The sequence below is a fragment of the Schistocerca nitens genome, chromosome 2 (genome assembly GCF_023898315.1).
Source record: "Schistocerca nitens isolate TAMUIC-IGC-003100 chromosome 2, iqSchNite1.1, whole genome shotgun sequence".
NCBI lineage: Eukaryota > Metazoa > Arthropoda > Insecta > Orthoptera > Acrididae > Schistocerca > Schistocerca nitens.
In genome coordinates, this window is record NC_064615.1 from 987,445,303 (window position 1) to 987,467,895 (window position 22,593).

At 46.2% G+C, this 22,593-nt stretch overlaps 1 pseudogene; it reads left to right on the forward strand.

Moving 5' to 3' along the window:
- Window positions 1-21,506: 21,506 nt before the first annotated feature.
- Window positions 21,507-21,624, forward strand: LOC126238682 (5S ribosomal RNA; annotated as a pseudogene).
- Window positions 21,625-22,593: the final 969 nt, after the last annotated feature.

The following is a 22,593-nucleotide window of genomic DNA, read 5'->3' on the forward strand; positions in this document are numbered from 1 at the left end:
AACAAAAGTATCTACGCGGAGCAGACACGGACGGGGGATCACCCTAGCGAAGATATGGGTTGCAAATGGGGAAATCCATTGAGATAAGCGACTTTGACAAGGGACCGTTAATTATTAGCACAGCCAGTGAATGATTATCTCGAAAATGGCGAAGCTGGTCGAATGTTCACGTGCTACTGTCGTGAGCATCTGCGGAAAGAAGTAGAAGCACAGTGAACGTACCACTAGACGCTAAATGTTTGGACGTCCACCACTCTTCGTACAACTTGGGGTTTTGAGGCTTGTCTGCTCTGTAAAGTAGGGTGGATGGTGATCAGTGGCATCTTTGTCGAAAGAGCACAATGCTGGTGAACACGAAAGTGTTACGAAGCACATCGTTCGTCGCACATTGTGGAACACGGAGCTCCGCAGCAGACCACCCGTACGTGTTCACATGTTGACCCAACAACATCGTCAATTACGATTTCAGTGGGTGCGTGACCAGCGGGATTCGATCGTAATTCAATGGAAACGTGTCGGCTTTCCGGGTGAATCACATTTTTGCTTCACTGGGTCGTCGGTCGCCTCCACAAATGTCGTCATCGAGGTGAAAGGCGGCTCGAAACTTGCAGCGCGCCACGGAAGCAGGCTCGTGGGAGCAGTATTATACTGAAGGTGACATTGTTCTCCGCTTTCGTGGGAGCTGTAGTAGTAATCGAAGAAACAATGACAGTTGCATCCGTTCATGCGTGGTGTCTTCCCCGACGACAATGTCATCTTTCAACAGTATTATTGTCTCTGTCTAGGAGCCAGAACCATGCTACAGTGCTTTCAGGAGTATTATAGTGAACTTGCGTTGATGTCTCGGCGACAAAATTCGCCTGATCTAAATCCTATGAAACCCTTGTGGATTACTATCGGGCACCATCACTGCGTATGCAAATGAGCGGCGCGTTATTTACGCGAATTACATGGCCTCTGCGTAGACATCTAGTGCCACATACCTCCACCAACCTACCAACAAAACGTCGGATCCCTGATACGCAGAATCAGTAATCTATTTTGTTCCAAAGACGGACAAACGAGCTGTTAAGCAGGTGCTTATAATTTTAGCTCAGCAGTATTTCATACGAGGGGCGTTTGAAAAGTCTGTCCAAAGTCCGAGAGATGGCACCACCGGCGCGTATCGAGGTCATGTTTAGTTAGTAGCATCTTTGGAAAGAACATGTCCTCCTTTAACTCGCGGATGTGTCGGGATTTATACACCAACTACCAAACCCGCCAATGCTTCGCAATTGCTAAGTATATTTGAGAATGAGATATACGAGGGGCGTTTGAAAAGTCCGTGCAAAGTCCGAGAGATGGCACCACCGGCGCGTATCGAGGTCATGTTTAGTTAGTAGCATCTTTGGAAAGAACATGTCCTCCTTTAACTCGCGGATGTGTCGGGATTTATACACCAACTACCAAACCCGCCAATGCTTCGCAATTGCTAAGTATATTTGAGAATGAGATATACGAGGGGCGTTTGAAAAGTCCGTGCAAAGTCCGAGAGATGGCACCACCGGCACGTATCGAGGTCATGTTTAGTTAGTAGCATCTTTGGAAAGAATGCACACCAAGTTTCAGCCATATTGGTCTATTTTTTTGTGTTTGGTATTCGTGTGAATCAAGGAAGTCGAGTGATTGTCAAAAAATGGACGAAAAAGAATTTCGCGTGGTGATTAAACATAAGTTTATGAAAGGCAAAACGCCTCAGGAGACTAAAGAGAAGCTTGATGAACATTACGGTGACTCTGCACCTTCGATTAGAACAGTTTATAAGTTGTGTCAAAATTTTCGGAGTGGCCATATGGGCACAAGTAATACTGAACGATCTGGACGCGCTGTGGAGGTTACGACTCCAAAAATCATTGATAAAATCCATGATATAGCGACGGATGACAGAAGAGTTAAGGAGCGTGAGATTTCTAGTGCTGTGGGCATCTCGAATGAACGGGTACATAATATTTTGCGTAAACATTTGGACATGAGAAAGTTATCCGCAAGATGGGTTCTGCGATTGCTCAAGCTTGACCAAAAACGGACTCGTGTTGCAAGGATGGTTTGTAGCTGTTCAGGAAGAATCCGCAGGACTTTAAGCGTCGTTTCGTCATTGTGGATGAAACACGGATATATTACTATACTCCTGAGACCAAACAACAATCCAAACAATGGGTAACCAAGGGAGAATCTGCACCAAAAAAGGCGATGATCATTCCTTCGGCCGGAAAGGTTATGGTGACTGTCTATTGGGATTCGCAATGGATAATCCTCATCGGCTATCTGGAAAAGGGTAAAACTATTACAGGTGCATATTATTCATCGTTATTGGACCGTCTAAAAACCTAGCTGCAAGAAAAACGCGATTGGACCGCAAAAAAGTCCTTTTCCATCACGACAATGCACCAGCACACACCTAAGCAGTTGTGGTCGCAAAATTAATGGAAACAGGAGTCCAATTCGTTTCATATCCCCACTATTTTCCAGACTTGGCTCCCTCGGACTACTATTTGTTCCCCAGTTTGAAGAAATTGCTGGTGGGACAAAGATTTTATTCAAACGAGGAAGTAGTTGCAGCAACTAATAGCTACTTTGCAGAATTGGACGATTCCCATTATTCGGAAGGGATCAACAAATTAGAACAGCGTTGGACGAAGTGTATAAGTCTAAAAGGAGACTACATTCAAAAATGAAAAAGGTTTACCCCAAACACGTAAGTAGTATTTATTTTTGCACGGACTTTTCAAACGCACCTCTTACGTGTAGTAATACGGGTTGGAGCGTACCTTCCACAGCCAAGCTAGGAATGATGCAATTCTATATGATATCGGCGTACCTCGCACCCATCATGTCGGCATTTTATATACGTTTCTCATGCGGCATCACTGACGCTTTCCAGCGCCATCTGGTGGCCGGTTTTGTACTCGTTTTTCGTCTCCATTAAACCCCATGTCATTTCAGGCATGTATATGACGTTTTACCTCTCTGCCTACATTATTCCGTGAATCGGTGCATTTTCAAATGTTAACGGACTTTCGACCCCATGTGTATTACGAAACAGCTAAAACGGTCACCGACTCGCTCAATCCCAGCTGAAGGTTGCCTGTCTAGCGGCTTACAAGGGCAACGAAATATGATTTTCAGTATCTTGTACAGTTCTTAATAAAATACCACTTTCTTTTCTTTCTTTCTTTCTTTCGCTTACGCCATAGTCCTTTCGCTTACGCCATAGTCCCGCAGGGATCACAGGGTCGGCGTGGTTAGAACGGATTTGGCAAGGTTAGTTTTTAGGGGTGGCCAGATGCTCTTCCTGCCGCCACCCCGTACCCCCAGGGATGGAACCAGTGTACCCCAGCTGTCTGCATCTAGTGTAAATCGTGAGATAGTGCGAACGTGTTGCAAATGTCTGCGACGCCTGTAACTGAGGCGGAACGTGGGGACCAGCCCGGTATTCACGTAGCGGGATGCGGAAAACCGCCTAAAAACCACATCCGGGCTGGCCGGTATACCGGCCCTCGTCGTTAATCCGCCGGGAGGATTCGAACCGGGGCCGGCGCGCCTACCCGAGTCCAGGAAGCAGCGCATTAGCGCGCTCGGCTACCCTGGCGGGTTCTTAAAACTATAAAACAATAAATGAAGAGGACAAAATTATCGGTAGGCTTCTCCGGCACTTGGGAATTTGACCACACTGTTAAGATTCAAAGTGGTTCAAATGGCTCTAAGCACTATGGTACTAAACATCTGAGGTCATCAGTCCCATAGACTTAGAATTACTTAAACCTAACTAACCAAAGGACATCACACACATCCAAGCCCGAGGCAGGATTCGAACCTGCGACCGTAGAAGCAGCGCGGTTCCAGACTGAAGCGCCTAGAACCGCTCGGCCACAGCGACCGGCCACTATTAAGAGATTCGCATCGTGTTCTAGTATGGAAACCACAAGTAGCGACTGCGCCAGGCGTATAAGCCACTCACATAATATGCGTACATTCTGGAATTTTTTTATGTCTGTGTCAATGAGATTGCCACCAGTCATTTGCTTTTAGGGAAGGCCCTGATGACGACGCTACTCAAGTTTAACGTGCCGTGCAGGCTTGCGAGTGCGGCGAAGTCCGTCCCTGTTGGCAGGGTCAGGCCACTGTTTTCGCGGTCCAGCACCCGAGAACACTGGCTCCCCTCGGCGCGGCGAGATGAAGACATGAATTTTTACTGCGCCCTGGCCCTCCACGGCGATTCGCTGTCCACCGCAATACTGCGTGCCCGCAACTCCCCCACCCCCGTGAGACTCGGTGGGACTACCACACACCACGCAGCCGCGCAGGAAATTTAATTCACGCCCCGACGCATAAAACGCCTTGTTCTGCGATAGGTAGGAGCCTCCACATGCGCGGCCGTAGCGCGTTACGGCTTCACATGCACGAGGCGCGAATGGCTCAAGGGTTAGCGGAGTGCTTGGCAAGCTGCGATTCCGACGTTTATAGGCTCGGCGCGGACGAGGTTATTATACGTGAAGACTTGTGGCCAGAGTGGCAGTAAAGAAGAAACGAGAAATACTGGATTGTGCGTGTCCCGGTACTCAAGTTCAGAAGGTCTGCAGGGAGTAGGTTTATGTTATCCCGCGAGGAGGCTCGTGGGCTAAGACACTGGACTCCCATCCTGGAGAGCGACAGTCCGAAATGCCGCCCTAACACTGAGATTCATGTTTTCCAGCGCTCCTCTAAACTGCTTAACGTGAATCCTTTTAAAGGCTGAAACGAGGTGATGTCTTTAGACAACATAGTTATATGGAGATAAACAGCGATTAATTTACTTATAATCAATTATTCAAAATGACAGTCACAATCGCATTATTTATTTTGCCGCCAACCAGTTTCAACCCGCGATGGGGTCATCTTCAGGGCAATGTACAATGTAAAATTATAATATTAGTAAGTAATCATGTACGTAATCTACAAGCAATTAGTCAAAGTTACATAAATAAATGAAGAGAGGATCGTGGTACACCGATGCTACGATATCGAATGCCATGCTACAGCAGACGACACGTTCGAGGAGGCTACTATGACGACGGAATCCTAGCCAAATAGGCTAAGGGGCACTTGATACTTCTTTTTCTAATATGTTAATTTTATAACGGAGAATACACTGATTTTGAAGTTTTTTACTAATTACTAGGAACAACGTTTATGGATAGCAGACAGAACACACCACGACAACGCATGCTGTGCAAAGGTAACGCCGCAGCAGAAGACCACATGGATTGACAACAACATGGCGGAACAATGGTTATGGTACGCCGTTACCATAACAACGAACGCCGCACAAAGATGGTATTACAGCAGACGACTTTTACGAAGCGGCTACCATGACTACAGCGTCCCAACCACACAGGCTAGCAGGCGCTTGATATATACTATCGCCCATGGCAACTGCGTTCCTACCACGAAAGATACTGGGCTCTGCTCCATCCACAAATGATGTGAAAAATGAATGGGACAACAGTTACCTGAATTTTAAATAATTGTAAATTTCTCGAGGTTTAATTAGCTATACTTATTATGTTTTATATTACAACTGGAACAAACTTTAAAATTTAAGATTTCTTGCTTAAGCATGTAACTACCTTTGGTCACCGTGGAGGGCGTTACCGTCAGCCCATGTGTTGTTGGCCGTTACTTAAGCTCATGCTGAAAGCCAACCATGCATAGTTACCAACTCTGCACAGGCAAGGTGAAGACTCCAGCGAGCGACCAAATGGGTATAAAAATCTGTTTATTTATGTAACTTTGACTAATTGCTTCAAGATTATGTACATGATTACTTACTAATATTATAACTTTACAGTGTAAATTACCCTGAAGATGACCCCATCGCGGGTTGAAACCGGTTGGCGGCAAAATAAATAATGCGATTGTGACTGTCATTTTGCATAATTGACTGGACTTGTATTCAAAAGTGATTTGAGTCAGTCTTCCAATTGGCCTGATGCGGCCCACCACAAATTCCTCTCCTGTGCCAACCTCCACCCTCCGTCCTCAATTATTTGCTGGCTGGATTCCAATCTTTCTTTTTATCTGCATTGTTTGCCCTTACAGCTCCCTCTAGTACCGTGGAAGTCATTCCCTGATGTCGTAACAGATGTCCTGTCAACCTGTCCCTTCTCCTTGTCAATGTTTTCCACATATTCCTTTCCTCTCCGATTGTGCACAGAAACTTTTCATTCCTTACCTTATCAGTCCATCTAATTTTCAACGTTCGTCTATACACCACATCTCAAATTCTTCTATTCTCTTGTGTTCTGGTTTCTCCACGGTCCATTTTTCGCTACCGTACACTGCTCTGCTCCTAATGTACATCCTGAGAAATTTCTACCTCAAATTAAGGCCTATGTTTGATCCTAGTACACTTCCCTTGTGCGGCCGGTCGGGGTGGCCGAGCGGTTCTAGGCGCTTCAGTCTGGAACCGCGCGACCAATACGGTCGAAGGCTCGAATCCTGCCTCGGGCATGGATGTGTGTGATGTCCTTAGGTTAGTTAGGTTTAAGTAGTTCCAAGTTCTAGGGGAACTGATGACCTCAGATGTTAGGACTCATAGTGCTCAGAGCCATTTGAACTTTCCTTGTCGAGGAATGCCCTTTTTGCTATTGCTAGCCTGCTTTCGATGTCTTCGTTGCTCCGTCCGTCACTGGTTATTTTGTTGCCTAAGTAATAGAATTCCTTAACGTCATTTACTTCGTGACCATCAATCTTGATGTTAGGTTTCTCGCTGTTCTCTTTTCTGCTGCTTCTTATTACCTTCGTCTTTCTTCTATTTACTGTCAGTCCATTTTCTGTACTCACTAGACTGTGCATTTCATGCAACATACCCTGTAATTCTTCTTCACTTACAGTCAGTACAGCAATGTCATCCGAACCGTATCATTAATATCCTTTCATCATGAGTTTTAATCCAACTCCTGAACCTTCATCGATTTACAGACTGAACAGTAGAGGCGAAAGATTACATCTCTGCCTTACACCCTTTTTAATCCGAGCACTTCGTTCTTAGTCGTTCTCTCTTATTATTCCCTCTTGGCTCTTGTACATATTGTATATTATCCGTCTCTCCGTACAGCTTACCACGATTTTTTTCAGAATTTCGAACATCTTACACCATTTTATACTGTCGAACGCTTTTTCGAAGTCGACAAATCCTATGAAAGTGTCTTGATTTTTCTTTAGTCTTACTTCCATTATCAACCGCGGCATCAGAATTGCCTCTTTGATACCGTTACCTTTCCTAAAGCCAAACTGATCGTCATCTAACATTCGAAAGCATGACAGTTCAAACCCCGTCCGGTCATCTAGACAGTAGCGTAGCTAATGTAACCAATGCCTAGGGCAAATTTCTATTTTGCCTCCCAATTTACTATTTTTCATTCTACATCTTTTTCTTTTTAATAACTTTTGAATACATTATGGTAGTGATAGTGATCAATGTCTTATAAATATTTACTATTAAAAACAGTCTTGATCACGATTTATTTATTAAGGTGACCGGTTTCGACCACTACTGTGGTCATCTTCAGACCATTGAGTAGGAACCTCTTTCTGCTGGAGAATCTCTACTGAATCACTACTGATTCTCCAGCAGAAAGAGGTTCCTACTCAATGGTCTGAAGATGACCACAGTAGTGGTCGAAACCGGTCACCTTAATAAATAAATCGTGATCAAGACTGTTTTTAATAGTATATATTTTTCTTTTTACTCTCTTCTACCCCACCCTCCCTTTCCCACTTTTCTTTAGGTCCGCTTCCATCAACATATTTATGTCCCTATACCAACCTAATCAGTTTAATAATCATGGTTACAAAATACTAACACGAATTACTTATAGATCAATGGGAAACACTGGAGCAAGTCTCAGAAAGAATCAATCTGGATTCCAAGGAAATGATCCTAGGGAGTAGTAAACCTACGACTCATTTTAGAAGATAAGCTGAAGAAAGGCGAACCTACATTTATTCCATTTGTAGATTTAGAGAAATAGTTTGACGAACTTTTTCTCGAATACACTTGATGAAATTTTGAAAGTACTAGGGATAAAAGACAGGGAGCGAAACAAGACTGCAATTACAATTAAAGAGCATCAAATACGAGCAGTAGTTGAGACAGGGTTGGAGCTTATCCCCTATGTTAATTAATGTGCACAGTTGGCAAGCAGTAAAGGAAACCTAGGAAAAATTTGGATATGGAATTGAAGTTCAGGGTGAAGAAATTAAATATTTGAGGGCTGTCGACGACAGTGGAATGTTACAAGAGATGTAAAGGACTTGGGAAGAGCAATTGAACAGAATAGTTAGTTTCTCGAAAAGAAAGTATTTGAAGAATATCAATAAAAATAAAACAAGAGTAATGAATATAGTTGAATTAAATCGGACGATGGTGAGGGAATTAGCTTAGGAAATGAGACAATAAAAGAAATACATAAGTTTTAGTGCTTGGGCAAGAAAATAACTCCTAACTGTAGAAATAAAGAGGATATAAAATGTAGACTGGCGGAAGCAGGAAACACATTTTTGAAATAGAGAAATTTATCAACATTGAATATAAATAGAAGTCTTAGGAAGTCTTTTCTGATGGTATTTGCCAGGAGTGTAGCCTTGTGATGAAATGAAACGTAGGAGATAGTTTCTCACAGCAAGAGAATGTAAACTTCTGAAATGCGCTCCTACAGAAGAACGCTGAAGATTAGATGGGTACATGAGATAACTACTGACGAGGTACTGAAGGGGGGGGGGGGGGTAAAAGTTGTATAAGGAAGAGTAAGGCTTGACTACCAGATAACAGGTTCAAATGGATGTAGATTGCGGTGGGTCGTGCAGAGGTTTGCCTAAGATAAACTCGCATGGAGAGCTGCATCAAACCAGTTTTTCGGCTGAAGATGACAATAACAAAAGCACTTGCCAAACTGTGCTCCTAACGTATACTCTTTTAACACGCAGTCTTCAAGGATCTTAGCTTTGTAAAAGCACCCAAGATAAACTGCACGTGTTCGGTTTCTGCGAAACTTCTTGTCGAGATGTGTGAACCCATGGAACATACGCCATTGTGCATTATCATAACATCCGCACCACATCGATGAACAGCGACGCGCAATGTTAATATTCGTAGCCAGTTTCCATTTACTGAGCTATTTTTATTTTTTTCCGTCACCATGTACGTTTAATATAGCAACGTGCTATATTTTCATTAATTCAGAGAATATTTGTATGGTTCATACAACTGCAAGTAAACTGCGTGCACCAGTCTAATGAAGTGTAGTTATCTGATGGCGGCATAAATGTGTAGCAGCTTCTTCAGTATTATGTCTCGATGCCCCGATGTGACGGCAGTTGTATGGATTCAGCTTGTGTGAATCGCATTCGAAAGCGATGAAAGGAAACACCCCAATTCCACATTTTCATTCTACCTTTGAAATGTTTCCCCAGGACTCCCCGAGGCATATTATGCGGGTGATCCTGACAAATAGCAAACTCGATTCCTGCCTTAATCCATCACAATATATGTCTGATTTGTGTCCGATTGTCCAGGATGGTCTGAACGTGAAACGAAACTTCCATTCATCCCACCCTGCAGCACATGTCCTGGCGCCACCTATTGTTACCTTCCCGGGACGAACCGCATTACAGCGCATCGATAAAGGATCTTTTATCGGAGCGAATCGGAATATTAAGGGGGGAGTTGATGAAAAATACACACTATTTCAAAAATGCACCAAATCCACAGTTTTGGAGATATGGCAATGAAATTTTGTACCACGCTTTACATTAAAGTAACACATTTACATATAAAATCCTTTGATTATATATATTCAACTTTTTTTAAATTAAATTTTAAGTTTGTTTTGAAAAAATAATGTATGTTCCTTTTTTTCAGAAAGTATTCAGGATTTCTACAAAAATTTCTTTGTTTCATCTCTTTATATGTTGTAAGCTTCTCTCATGAGGTTTTTGGAGTAGGTCAAATAGGAAAATTTTCATAATTTTTAAATTATAATTCCACAAGCACAGTTTTAAATTCATGCAAAATTCCAAGAACTTTGGCCCATATCTCAGCTTGCAATAAGAATTTCAAAATTTGTTCTTGAGACAACGTTTATTGGGTTTACAGAAATATGTGTACAAAATTTCATAATTCTAGCATTCGTGGAATCTGAAGAAAAGTTACATAAACTTTAAAAAAACAAACTTTTCAGGAAACGCCATTTGAAGTTCAATCTAACTTTTTTCCTTATCTCACTTCTTCAGAAGGCACCACATTTGTACTCTGCGTCGTATTTCCCTTCAAGATTTCTCTTCTGGTTTCTTGTTGTCAGTCTTCTTTCCTTTACCAGGTCTTCAACTGATTTTTCAGCTGCAGAGACGAGCTGTAAATCTTTCCCTTTCTAACACATTCATCCTCCTGAAGTCCCCATCATTAAATACAGTAACTGTTTCATAAGTTGCAGTTCTGACAACTGTAGCAGATGCAAATTTGTTTTTCGGGCATCGTTTCCATATGACTGAATTTAGAGAGTCGTTTATAAGACACGGAATAGAGTCAAAGGTGATCTATAAAACCAAACGGCCTTCTAGATGCATCCCGCACACGTTTGGTTGAAAGTAATACACAGAATCGTTGCTCACTGAGCTGGTACTGAAGTGCTGCTTCAAAACATGGGCGTGGCAGGGAGGCCGCGTCACACTTTTAATTAATTTTCAGGCACTTCAGATGCGATTTCAACATTGAAACTTTGGGAACTTATTGCTGAATGGTTCAAATGGCTCTAAGTACTATGGGACTTAACATCTGAGGTCATCAGTCCCCTAGACTTAGAACTACTGGCCAGAATTTGCACGGATTTCTTGCGACAGACATTTCCCGGTAGAGTAACTTCCCGTTTTGGTGACATTTCCTGGCCGCCTCACTGACCTGGCCTTTCATGTGCAGCCTTTTTCCTTTAAGGCTACCTGAAGCAAGAAGTGTTCCAAACACGTTGTGCCACCACTCCTGAGTTGAAGGACCGCATCAGAACTGCCGTCGGCAATGTCCCAGGGAATACGTTACGCCGAATTATGGAAAGCCTCCAACGCAGCCTAGATGAATGTGTTGTGCAGAGGGGGCATCATTTGACAGGAGTCATATTCAAAAATTAATCCACGCAATGGACAATGACTTACACATTAGTAAACGGCATACCTTTAACTATTAATTGCCATAAGAGGTTGCTGTGTTGGCAGGAGAGCCAACACCGTGTTGCTAGAGGAGGCCGAAATGCACGCGTTTAATTACACGCACACTGGCGTGAGGTCTGGAACAGGTCAGAGAAATAAGACTAGCAAAACAGGAGGTAACTGGTAGAATACTTAACTTTAATCCACAATTGGTGAACATCTCTCTTGACTGTACATAATTTCCATCTCAATATAAACTGGTAATGGCGCCTTGCTAGGTCGTAGCAAATGACGTAGCTGAAGGCTATGCTAACTATCGTCTCGGCAAATGAGAGCGTATTTGTCAGTTAACCGTCGCTAGCAAAGTCGGCTGTCCAACTGGGCGAGTGCTAGGACGTCTCTCTAGACCTGCCGTGTGGCGGCGCTCGGTCTGCAATCACTGATAGTGGCGATACGCGGGTCCGACGTACACTAACGGACCGTGGCCGATTTAAAGGCTACCACCTAGCAAGTGTGGTGTCTGGCGGTGACACCACAAGGTAGTAAATAAATTACAGTTACTGCCCGATGGTGTGTTTTTAATATCCAACTATGAGCGCTGCCGCACCCTGTACTCAAAGGTGTGTGCTTGCTGGGTTCGTCGCCGCCTAACAGAAGGCCATAAAGTGCAAAGAAGGACCATTTGTGTGGAACTGCTTCAGCGTTAAGATGCTGATCGTGACAATTTTTTTTTTTTTCGAACATCGTCACAGACGATGAAACATTGGTTCATCACTTCGAACAGGAAATAAAAAGGCAATCCATAGAGTGACGCCAAACCATCTCTCCACCGAAGGAAACGTTCAAAGCACCATCCTCTGCCGGAAAGTCATGTTGACTGTCTTCCGGGACTCTGAAGGGCTTATTCTGTTTGATGTCCTCCACCGCGCTCTTAGATCAACTCGGAAGTATGCTGTGTTACCCTCAGGGCACCGAAGAAACGACTTTAGGGTGTTCGTCGCCACAAAAATGCAAACGAAAAATGCACGGGAAAGCGGTCTGCGTGGCGCCACCTGGGGAAGGTGTGTTGCCTTCCGAAACTGGGTTAAAACCGCCAGGAGACCCTCTGATTCCCGGAAATCTTCAGACTGTCTGAAGTGCTCTGTGGCTCAGAGGAACCTGAGTGGGGCGGGGACCGTAATGTCCTATCCCGTGGCCTTGACGTGGCCCCGGCGATCAGTAACCCCCTTAGATGGGGTGAAGCTAACACGGGAAGGGCCGTCTATGCATGAGGTTAAAAGGCTAGCCCTTAACTGGGTGCAATCCTCACTGAACCGCACTGGCCCACCGTGAATTATCAAAAGCGGTGGGTGAGACATGGTCGGCCATGATCCCCCAGTACGTGTGGAGGCCCTCCGGCGAACGTAACTCGGGTTTGAGTGCCGCACCGTCTCGATGATGTCAAACTCCACAACATAAGACCCGGGCCATACCATCATTTTATCACATCATCACTCTCATAACACCTCCGGGCTGTGGAACGGTGAGGGTTGTCGTTGTGTCAAGGAAGGACGTTAAACTCCTGTCATGGTAGGACGTAAAACGCCCCAAACACAAGGCGAAAGCGAAGGGTGCGTGGCACAGGGGCAGCTGTGTCTGAGGGACTAACTATCTGTCCCTCCCTCAATTCGCACGGCACAGACCAGCTGGTGCTCTTCATGCCGGCGACCTCGTTTGTCGGCGTGGGACCTCGGCGCGAGTCGGCAAGTGCACTTCGCCGCGCCCGTGGTTAACCGCGGCGTGTTCTGCCAAACCCAGGGGGTGGTGACATCGCCTGGGCCAGGTTAGCTGGGTCCAGACCGTCGAACGACTGGCTGACCGGCCCGCCACCTGAGTAGGAGCGGGTCCTTTGCCTGCAGGTGGGAGCTCGGGCTAGTAGGCGCCGAAGGACGAGAAGTGCATCCGCTTCTCCGGAGTGCGGGGTGCACTTGCTGAGGAACACTTGGAGAAATCGTCGGTGACGAGGCCACTGAAGGGCACTAGGACACTGGCAACGGTGTGCTGAACTCGGCGGCTCAGAGATGCTCTTGACCTAGGGACGAGGTTGGTGGGCGAGCTGCATTTTAGTCCCCCCCCCCCCCCCCCCCATGCTAGAGGAGCCGGTCCGGGGTTAGAGACGGGCTCCCAACCCCCCTTTTTTTCGCTTGTCAAATCATGGCCGAACCAGAGACAAGCGAATCGTGTGCTTCCGCGAGAGCTTCGATGCTTTCTGCTCCCGACCCATCGGGGCAAATGGAGGAGATTGAAGAGAGTGTAACTGAGAGACACAACAGAATCACACAACTGTTGGAGTCCAACGTCAAAAACTGGAAGACTAGCCAAACTGCTATTCTGGCGATAAAGAACGAACTTGCCTCCTAGGCGATTGCTCATGCTAGGCTTGAGGGGCGAGTTGTAGAACTGCAACGAGAAAACTTTACCCTTAGGAGACAACCGGCTAGGACATGGGCAGGTGTAGTGGCTCAGACTGCCCCTAAATCTCAAACAACTAGAGAGACAATAGCGAAAGTGGCACAAAAGCCGGATACGGCGGTCTTCTTAAGACCCCTGCCTGGCCAAGACACCAAAAAGGTCCAGGAAATTTTCACCACCATAGTAAATCCAGTCAAAGATAAAATAAAGGTGAACAAAGGCAACAAAAAATGTAGTAATTGTGGACGTAGCAACTGAAGAGGATAAAAAAAATTCTAAATAATCAAAATTTGTGTAAGGCGGTTAGGTGTGAACCCCCAAAGAAGAGGAATCCACTCGTAATCATGTATGATGTACCGGTTACGATGGACAATAATGAATTGTGAGATACGATTAGGAATCAAAATTTTGATAATATGACCGATGAACAATTTAGAAATGACTTTAAATTAAAATTTAAGACAGGACCAAGAGACAGGCAAACAGTACACCAGGTAGCAGAAGAAACAGGATCTATGTGGAAAAAGCTTACATCTATGGGCAGAATATACGTTGGATTTCATGCTATCAACTTCAGGGACTATTTGGTGGTGCCTCGTTGCCACAATTGTGGAGATTTAGATAATATCCACAAGTACTGTGACAGGAAGCCGGCTTGCTCCAGATGCGGAGCGGAAGATCACGTAAGGAAGAATTGCACAAAATCTGGAACCTGCATTCCATGTGCAAAGAGAGGCAAAAAGACCTGTAATGCCTCAGGTAGGAATTGCCCAACCTATAGGATGTTGGAGCAAAGGCTGATATCAAGAATTGATTATGGCTGAAGCTGCAGCTGTGTGCAGGATGCCAAAAAGGAAGTCTCCGGGGAAGAGGCGTAGGGACGCGGCTAGGGCTGCTAAATTAAGCAGACGGACCTGTGTGAACGGGAAGCTGCCGCTCTCCCCTCCCCCCGGAACTCGATACCGCCAGAAGATCGGGCACCCGAAGTCAGGCGTCCTGCAATAGCGGGCCAAATTAAAGCCACAAAAAATAGCTCCACATCCGAAGGACCACTTCAAGTTAACACAATTAGTAGTACAATAGTTACACCTACCTCTGACCAACCGATAGTTAAACGTCTAGAGGTGGATCCCGTCAGGATCTACCCCAATCTAGAACATGCCTTGCAACTTTCGCGTCTGGAGGAGCCGGCTGTCCTGACCACAGCTTTAAGGCATATAGTGCGGGTGGGACACCAGTATGGACGTAAAGTTACCTTCTCGGCCATGGATGCTGTCGATAGGATACAGTTAAAGACCATGAATCTCCCCACTGACTTCGGCGCCCTGCGTGACCTTGTCACAAAGGTTTTTCAAAGAAGAAACGAGAAATTCGATCTAGACGAAATTTACAAACAGGCTGTCTTAGCCAATGGAAGGATAGCTTTTGACTGGAGGAAGACCTTTCCAGAACAATACGTACACACGTATTTCCCATGACAATTAAAATACAGTCAGGACAACTTAACGCACATAATAGCCGATTAGTCATGCAGGAGCTACGAAGGGTGGTGGAGGAGATGAGTCTCGACGTACTCTGTCTACAGGAGCCATACTCTCTTGCGGGGAACATAGCTTTCGTTAGTGTTAACCGGCAAATAGTATCCATGGGAGATGACCCTAAAGCCACCACTATAGTCATAAATAAAGCCATACGAGTCACAGTGCTCGCTCATTTTTCAAATGAACACTGTATTGTAACCGAACTCCAGACTCCAGTCGGGGTCATTCACTTAGTTAATATGTATTACCAATATGGTGAGGACATTGAGACATATTTAGACCAACTATCACAACAGCACTAAGAGGTAGAAAGATAGTGGTGGTGGCAGATGTCAATGCGAAGTCCCCCCCCTGTGGCACAGTGGCACCCGGGACGGCAGAGGGGAGAAGATGGAGGAAACATTAATGTCACTACAGTACTTGGTCGCCAACAGAGCCGGGAACCCCCCCACCTACACAGGCGGAGGAGGAGAAGGAACTAATATTGATATAACATTACTTTCACCAAATTTTGCTGGTCACCTGAACAACTGGAGAGTAAGAGACCAAGTAACGACAAGTGACCAAAACCTAATCACATTTGAGCTTACAGACAGGGAATGCCACTGGGACATAGGGTGGGAGTTTCAATTAAATTATAACAAAACTTATTGGGAGCGCCTTGCAAGAGAGTTTGTTCCCCCGACATGGCCAGAGGGTGATGAAGACGCCGACAGGCATGTTGAAGAGCTGGTTAATGCCATCACAAAAGCGGTAAAGGCAGCAGTACCGACTAGGAGAAGGGCTGTCGCGGCCTCCCCGTCGCCATGGTCTGCTGAACTGGGGCAGATGCGTCAGTCGGTCAGGAGGGCGAGGAGGTACTACAAGCGAAGTGTCGTCTGGGAAGAAAAACAGAGATGGTTAGAAATCTATAGGAATGTCAAGGAAGAGTTCCAGAGGGAGCTCAAAAGGGTTAGGCTGGTAAGCTGGGAGAAGTATGTCCAAAGCCAATTGGCTACAGATCCCTGGGGTATCCCATATAAAATAGTCAGGGAAAAAATTAGGTCTCCTATGGTACTATCAACCATCCGGGATGGGAATCGGATGACAGGGACATGGCAGGAAACTGCTGAAGTCCTTCTCCGGTCCCTGCTTCCGGATGACACGGAAAACGAGGATACAGAAGAACAAGGCCTAATTAGGCAAGCTCAGCTAGAAGAGTACCAAAACAACACCTTGGTGTACCCTTTCTCGGAGAACGAGGTGGCGGAGCACGTTAAGGCACTTAAGAGAGGAAAGGCCCCAGGACCAGACGGCATCATAGCGGAGGTGGTGCAATACCTCGCTCCTCAACTAGTAGCACCTCTAGCTAGAATCTACAACGAGGCCCTAAGCCTCAAAAAGTTTCCCACCATCTGGAAACAAGCAAACGTTGTAATAATAAAAAAGGGACTGGATAAGGATCCAAAAGAGGTCAAGTCCTACAGACCCATTTGTCTGTTGGATCTGCAGGGAAAACTGCTAGAGAGACTGCTGGCTGACAGGCTGATGGCACACCGAGTGCTTTGTGGAATGAGCAGCAGGCAGTTCGGCTTTAGGCCGGGGCGTTCTGCGTCTGACGCAATCGCCATGGCGGCTGAGGTCTGCGGGTCTTCCACACATAAGTACATAGTTGGCATCATGGTGGACATCAGTGGCGCCTTTGACAACCTGTGGTGGTCTTCGCTTTTCTCTCGCTTGCGAGAGAAGGAGTGTCCAGGGCCGCTATGTGGCTGTCTCAGGAGCTATTGCTTGGACAGGGAAGTTTGGCTATCATCCCCTAGCGGAAGAGTGGGCAAGAAGATAACAAAGGGGTGTCCACAGGGCTCTGTCCTGGGGCCACTCTTTTGGGATATCAATATGGAGCCTCTCCTTGAGACCTTGGAGAGCTGTGCAGATGTGCTAGAGGTGATAGCTTACGCTGATGACCTCCTCCTCTTGGTTGGCGATCGGAGCCGAGAGGAATTAGTACCAAAGATTGAGAGAACCATGACAGTACTCTCACAGTGGTGCCATAGAACTAAGCAAAAAATAGCACCTAACAAATCCACTTACCTACTCCTAAAGGGCCAATTGGTCAGAAACCCTACAGTTATTATAGATGGCACACCAGTTATACGTCGTCGAGAAGCTAGATACCTAGGGGTAATACTAGATGAAAAATGGAGCTTTGCCAGGCATATTGAGGCAACTACACATAGGGCAATAGAAGTGTTAAACAATCTCATCAACATCGGCCATAGACGATTTCATCTTCCACCAAATCTCATCAAGCTATATCATAACACCATACTCGTCTCCATCGTGGGCTACGGGTCCGGGGTCTGGGCCCACAGGCTCACGAGGGTCGTTCCTGCCGTGGCCGTGAGGAGAGTGCAGCGGAACATGATACTTCCATCAGTAGGGGCATATAGAACATCACCAGAGGGAGCATTGCTGATACTCATGGGCCTGTGCCCCCTTAATGTAAAAATCAGGGAGCAGGCTGCATGGTATTGGGTGAAAAAGGGGAAAATTGAAAAAACTAGGGATATCATGGGGGTCAGAGTGGGGGATAAAATTACAATTAAAAGAAGGGGCATGGGACTTTGGCAGGAAATTTGGGATGGGGAAGAGACAGGAAGAAGAACGCACCAATTATTACCAAACGTTCTGGAAAGATTAGGGATGAAACATTTCCAGCCAAGCAAGGGACTGCTGCACTTCCTCACTGGGCTTGGCCCGTACCCGGCATATCTTTGCCGATTCGGGAAAAGAGCGACACCATCGTGTGACTGTGGTGCCGAAGTGGGCACACCGGATCATGTGGTCTACGAGTGTCCGCTTTTCGACGACGTTGCAGCTAACTTACGAAACTCATTGCCTAACACAGACACCTTTCATCTCATTAGGGACCCTACCACCTTCACCATCGTCGATAAACTGGCTAACGAGGTATCCGCCAAGATCCTAAGGGAATATAGAAGGGAGATCGAGTAGATAGGATCCAAAAAAAAATTTTTTTGACATCACGCACCATCCCATTCCGCCAGGGTGCGTACTGGCCGACCGTCAACGACGATCGGGATCCGACGCATCCAGGACCAGGGGGAGGGTGCGACCATACCAGCTAAGACTACAGCACACCAACTATGACTTATAATATTTCTTATTATTTGTAGAAGTAGATTGTAGAAAATTTTCTTTAGACCTGCAGCGATTGTTGTAAGGCCAGCCCAGTGCCAGGGGCACGCCCACTGGGGTTAGCTCGGTGGGCATGGCCATGAAACAGTAGGTTTATACACTCCTGGAAATGGAAAAAAGAACACATTGACACCGGTGTGTCAGACCCACCATACTTGCTCCGGACACTGCGAGAGGGCTGTACAAGCAATGATCACACGCACGGCACAGCGGACACACCAGGAACCGCGGTGTTGGCCGTCGAATGGCGCTAGCTGCGCAGCATTTGTGCACCGCCGCCGTCAGTGTCAGCCAGTTTGCCGTGGCATACGGAGCTCCATCGCAGTCTTTAACACTGGTAGCATGCCGCGACAGCGTGGACGTGAACCGTATGTGCAGTTGACGGACTTTGAGCGAGGGCGTATAGTGGGCATGCGGGAGGCCGGGTGGACGTACCGCCGAATTGCTCAACACGTGGGGCGTGAGGTCTCCACAGTACATCGATGTTGTCGCCAGTGGTCGGCGGAAGGTGCACGTGCCCGTCGACCTGGGACCGGACCGCAGCGACGCACGGATGCACGCCAAGACCGTAGGATCCTACGCAGTGCCGTAGGGGACCGCACCGCCACTTCCCAGCAAATTAGGGACACTGTTGCTCCTGGGGTATCGGCGAGGACCATTCGCAACCGTCTCCATGAAGCTGGGCTACGGTCCCGCACACCGTTAGGCCGTCTTCCGCTCACGCCCCAACATCGTGCAGCCCGCCTCCAGTGGTGTCGCGACAGGCGTGAATGGAGGGACGAATGGAGACGTGTCGTCTTCAGCGATGAGAGTCGCTTCTGCCTTGGTGCCAATGATGGTCGTATGCATGTTTGGCGTCGTGCAGGTGAGCGCCAGAATCAGGACTGCATACGACCGAGGCACACAGGGCCAACACCCGGCATCATGGTGTGGGGAGCGATCTCCTACACTGGCCGTACACCACTGGTGATCGTCGAGGGGACACCGAATAGTGCACGGTACATCCAAACCGTCATCGAACCCATCGTTCTACCATTCCTAGACCGGCAAGGGAACTTGCTGGCTGAAATGGCTCTGAGCACTATGGGACTCAACTGCTGAGGTCATTAGTCCCCTAGAACTTAGAACTAGTTAAACCTAACTAACCTAAGGACATCACAAACATCCATGCCCGAGGCAGGATTCGAACCTGCGACCGTAGTGGTCTTGCGGTTCCAGACTGCAGCGCCTTTAACCGCACGGCCACTTCGGCCGGCGGAACTTGCTGTTCCAACAGGACAATGCACGTCCGCATGTATCCCGTGCCACCCAACGTGCTCTAGAAGGTGTAAGTCAACTACCTTGGCCAGCAAGATCTCCGGATCTGTCCCCCATTGAGCATGTTTGGGACTGGATGAAGCGTCGTCTCACGCGGTCTGCACGTCCAGCACGAACGCTGGTCCAACTGAGGCGCCAGGTGGAAATGGCATGGCAAGCCGTTCCACAGGACTACATCCAGCATCTCTACGATCGTCTCCATGGGAGAATAGCAGCCTGCATTGCTGCGAAAGGTGGATATACACTGTGCTAGTGCCGACATTGTGCATGCTCTGTTGCCTGTGTCTATGTGCCTGTGGTTCTGTCAGTGTGATCATGTGATGTATCTGACCCCAGGAATGTGTCAATAAAGTTTCCCCTTCCTGGGACAATGAATTCACGGTGTTCTTATTTCAATTTCCAGGAGTGTATTATATACTGGCACACCTGTAACGCTGCAGGATGTAGTTGTTAGTAGTAAAGTAGGTTAGAGTTGATAGTATGATTGACTAACAGTAAACCACATAGATACCCATAGATAATATAGATACCCATAGATCGAACTAACTTCCTGTAGCTAACATTAATAGTAGAATATAAAAGATACAGTAAATGCTGCTGAAATGTAATTTTGCAGCTAAGTTCGACCCACTAATGATTTCAGGTGGTGGGTTAGTTTTGTATAATATTGGGTTTTGAAGAAAAAGGATTTTTTTTAAAAAAAACGAACTTCTTCTCCAAGACAACGAAAAGCCTCACGAAAGTCTGCACACCCGAGAGGAGCTCACAAAACACGTAAATGCTTTCAGGCTAAACCGCTTCGAAAAACCAATTATTGTACAACAGATGTTGGAAACGAAATATGTCATCAACAGTCTAGAAAACAATTTGGTAGTACTACATAATGAAGCCAAAGGTAAGACCCTAAATCTGTTACAACAACGCCACAAAATCAGAAAACCAGAATGTATGTTAAATGAATAAATAGATTTCGCAAGCGACAGTTATTTCAGTTATTTGAAGGACCTACTCTAACGTTATTCCCTGCATATGTCAACTGTTTAATAATTAGATCTTTAGCACTACGAATAAATTCATCTTTGATCACACCATGTATAAAAATATCTGAAGTGTTTCCAGAATGAGATTTTCACTCTGCAGCGGAGTGTGCGCTGATATGAAACTTCCTGGCAGATTAAAATTGTGTGCCGGACCGAGACTCGAACTGGGGACCTTTGCCTTTCGCGGGCCAGTGCTCCACAAACTTTTTTTTTTTACTCATTTTATTCGATATAGTTCGTTGCGTTTGGCCGGGGCGGACGTCACAAGACATCCGTTCAAATTGATCGTTGGCTCCTTGACTCAATTTTTTTATTACAGAGAGCACGCAGCCCTCTGACCGAACACGTTGAGCTACCGCGCCGGCTGAACCTTGCAGAACTAGCACTCCTGAAAGAAAGGATATTGCGGAGACATAGCTTAGCCACAGCCTGGGGTATGTTTCCAGAATGAGATTTTCACTCTGAAGTGTTTACCAACACGTGTATGTAAATGTACCTCTTGAGTGAAGTGATATGTACGAACATGATGGAGAAAAGAATGTATGATGGTCTAAAAGGTTAAAAACACTTTTTTTCTTGGATTATGTGGTAAGCTTACACCATTCATCTTTCTCACTATTTCGCACGTATTTTCCGCGTTCAACTTGCGAAATCTATAACCTAACATCAAACATTTGCATGACTGGAATATGCATTTCACCTCATTCAAGAGAAAAAAATAAAGCATGTATTAAGACAAGGCAACGGCCTTGTCGCAGTGGATACACCGGTTCCCGTGAGATCACCGAAGTTAAGCGCTGTCGGGCGTGGTCGGCACTTGGATGGGTGACCATCCAGGCCGCCATGCGCTGTTGCCATTTTTCGGGGTGCACTCAGCCTCGTGATGCCAATTGAGGAGCTACTCGACCGAACAGTAGCGGCTTCGGTCAAGAATACCATCATAACGACCGGGAGAGCGGTGTGCTGACCCCACGTCCCTCCTACCCGCATCCTCAACTGAGGATGACACGGCGGTCGGATGGTCCCAGTAGGCCACTCGTGGCCTGAAAATGGAGTGCTTTTTTATGCATTAAGACAAATTAAACCTGATGATGGACCCACAGGGTCCGAAGTGCATCGTGTACTTAATAAAACACGAAAAGTTGTAAATGAAGGCGTTTTTTTAATTCGTTCTTCCAGTGTATTGAGTACAGCCACGTTTGAAGCTGCAAAATATGGATCAAATTAAATCACGAAACTTCAATGGACTGTTCTTCCTGATCAACCCTACAGTCCGAATCTCGGACCTCAGTTTGACCCAATGAAGAATGCACTCCTCGGGAAGAAGTACGTGGATGAGGAGGAGGTTGCTGATGCAGCAAGACGTTTAATCGGACGTCCACATGTACCATGCGGGAATACAGGCCATCCCAGTGAGGTGGAGTACGACCGTCGCATTGAACGGAGATTTTGTTGAAAAATATCTTTTCGTAGCCTAAAGTGTATGGAATGATATTGTGGACTGAAATCCTAAACAAACCCAAGCAGCTTACAGAAAAAAATGTGTTACGTTACTTATTAAACGCCTTTCGTTAATTTTGCAGTAGCTGATTTATAGACACTCGTAATCCCATGAGACCTTTGTATATGAATCTGAACACCATAATGCCCGATGTTCCCAAAAGAGTGGTAAAACAGTGGGGCGCCTGTTTACCCCACGGCACTCACAAGGGGGGGCCACGACGTTTGGAACGCGGATTTACTGCAAACTTCGTACACTTGTAGTACTCCACGAGGACAACAAAATGTGTATGCAATAGCGCGTACTTCTCAAGCGTTATTGAGAA